This window comes from Lytechinus variegatus, chromosome 1, assembly GCF_018143015.1.
Source record: "Lytechinus variegatus isolate NC3 chromosome 1, Lvar_3.0, whole genome shotgun sequence".
NCBI classification, from domain to species: Eukaryota; Metazoa; Echinodermata; class Echinoidea; order Temnopleuroida; family Toxopneustidae; genus Lytechinus; species Lytechinus variegatus.
In genome coordinates this window covers 24,743,387-24,746,393 of record NC_054740.1, presented here as the reverse complement: position 1 = coordinate 24,746,393, position 3,007 = coordinate 24,743,387, and positions in this window count along the sequence as shown.

Genomic DNA, 3,007 nt, shown 5'->3' with positions numbered 1-3,007 from the left:
TTATGAATTGAAAAATATCTGAATACCCAAAATATATGAGAGCGTTATAGTGTTAACTATATTTACCCCATTGTCACCTTGTTGAAAAAGTGAATGAAGCCTGGGATTTTATAATGTATAGCCTGTTTTATTACTCCTTTTCGAAGCAGCTGTTAGGTTACTTTTTAAAACTATGCATATATCAACACTGCAGCTGGTCCAGTCGAGCATTCTCTGAAAAACGTTCAACAAGAGTATTTTAAATTGTAGAATATAGTGTCTTTATTGATAGGCACTATGTGTGCTATCTATAACCAAATAAACATCTACTTTTTAAGGTTTTTTTAAAAAAAAAAATTATCTTTTTGATAGTGAATACACAAAAAAGTTTGTATATTTGTTACAGAACACTAATGGTGTGTGGTTTGATTGGTGAAGGGGACCAATAAAATTACAAAAAAAAATCTGCAAGTATGTGTTATTCTTTCAATTGTTTCTAGAAGCTTCATAAATAAACAATGTCATTCTCAGGGGGGGGGGGGCAGGCAGGTGGATAGGGGAGGGACAAGTTCACACTCCCTATTAAAAGGAAAGTAATCGTTGGGCTGGGGGGGGCTACTTAGTTTAATGTAGAAGTCATATGTGCTGTGGTTGAAACTCCCATTTTCAGCCGAAATTTCCGTCCAAGAGCATCACCAATTTAGAAAGCCATGGAAATTCAAATTTTTTTTCCATTCCAGAGACCCTCAAATTTCCCGGTCAAATTTGTGGCTTTCGTTTCAGTGCGCGCCATCATGAACTACTCCGCCAGTCGGAGCAATGAGCTCGATCGGCGCAGACCCTTTTGCGGGCTGCCGAATCTAGCCGCTACGATGATGATATCTGGAGACCACTTTGATGTGGTCACTTCCAGAGTATAGCATTTTTAGCAAACGTTATCCTCGAGCCCTTCTGGAGACCCCTATTTTAAGACCAAGATTTAGTTCCAGAGCCCTGAACCTAATTTTTACTCTGGTGGAGCACATAGGTATCATGTTATAATTTGGGTAGCCCCCCCCCCTGGGTCGTTGATACGCTTGAACTGTATTTCGTAACTGTAATATATGTATATGCATTTTTTAAAAGCTGTTGATAAATTTCTGATGCCCTTTTCATAAAGTTACAACAATGGTAACTTTTTTACATTATTGTAATTATTATAGAAACCTTGATTTTGATTGGCTGCTGAGCCCTGTTACTATGGTAGTTGCCATAATGGCAAATATTAGCATGGTTGTAAATGTTTATGTAACTGGCCCCACCATGTCTTCAATCTTCCTTTCAGAATGACACAATCCTCAACAGACAAAGCCTAAGATTTCATTAGATGGTAAAATCACTATACTAGACCAGTTCGTAGTTATGAACAATTTTGGTCAAAGGACCTTTCATTTCTTTCATTATGATAGGCAGATTTCAAAGCAAGATATTACGTAAGCTTGCCTTTCATAGCAGGATGAAGAAATTGAATAGACCAGGTGACTAGAATAGCACACCAATGAACACTTAATGAAGGTATTTGTTGCATTCCTACTTTGAATGCATATCTTAGCATGTTGCAAATGTACTTGACAAACTGTGAAATACCAGTCGTTCGTGCACATTATTGATTTTTTGTGGATGTAAATGAAAACCACAATTCAAAAGAATATATGAATAATCAAGACATTAAAGTTGGTGCTTATCTCATTAGATTTTAAACCACCATGTCACTTTAATACAAATGACATTTCTCTGATCATGCGTAGAATCTTTTGATCATGCGCAGAAAGGAACTACGAACTGGCTTATTACTTTTCTGCAACAGGGCCTTGAGCATTTTATTACTCATTCGACTTTTTACCTTTTCTTCTACTTTTTCTTCTACATCATCTTCTCTTCCATCCATTCTCTCTATCGCTCGCCTTTATTCATCTGTGTCTCTCTTCCTCTGCTCCTGTGTTTTCTCTATGTTTAACTCTTCCTCTCTCTTCTTCTTCTTGTTTAATTCTTCCTCTCTCTTCTTGTTTAATTCTTCCTCTTTCTTCTTCTTGAGTACCCTTCCTCTCTCTTCATGTTTAACCCTCTCTCTCTCTCTCTCTCTCTTCTTTCTTCTTCTTTCCCCTCTCTTTTTGTTTTCTTCTTGTTCTTCATAACATTTGTCTCCCTTATAGGCAGAGGCATACCTAGGATTTTCCACAGGGGGGCAAAACATCCACACAAAAAATTTGACAAGCACAAAAAAAAGGTCTTCAATCACAAAAAGTATTTCGTACCAGAAAAAAGATTGACAAGCAAAAAAAGAGAAAGGTCTTCAAGCTCGTCGGGGGGGGGGGGGGGGCAAAAAAAGTCTTTCAAGCTCGTCAGGGGGGCAGGGATACGTCCTTTGCATGGGTTGTGGGTCGTCGGGGTCAGACTGGCCCCCCGTAGGTACGCTATAGTGCTTATATAGGACTCCTCCCTTCCTCCTTTTTCCATGTTGTTCTCCTTTATTTGTTCCTCTTTCTTCCCTTTCTTCATTTTTTTTCACTTTTCCCTCTTCTTTGAACTTTCAATTTATGCGTCATAGTCATTAATGTGACAAAAATACCAGGCCTAGCTAGCTTACAATTACACTGACACCCTGTGAAACAAAGCGTTATGATTTATAACACTTTCTTCTGTGTGCACGGTTCCTTATTTCATTAATTTCCTGAATTAAAAGCTACACTCCTTCAATGTCCTTATGTTCCTCCACTTCCAATTCTCTCATAATTACTCCAGTTTCCACAACGGGGGGGGGGGGGGAATCATTTGTCCATTCATCCTATAATTATTAACTCCTTCAAACAAAACACCCAAGGCATAATCATTTCAATTCCTCTTATATTTCCCTCATGTAGGCCTATTATAAACAGGGTGAATTTGGCGCAGAATAAGTTAAAAAATCAAAGTATTATTATCATCATTATGATTATTGTTTTTGTACTATGTGCATGTGGCGAAAAATACAAAGAGAAAAAGGAAGTGT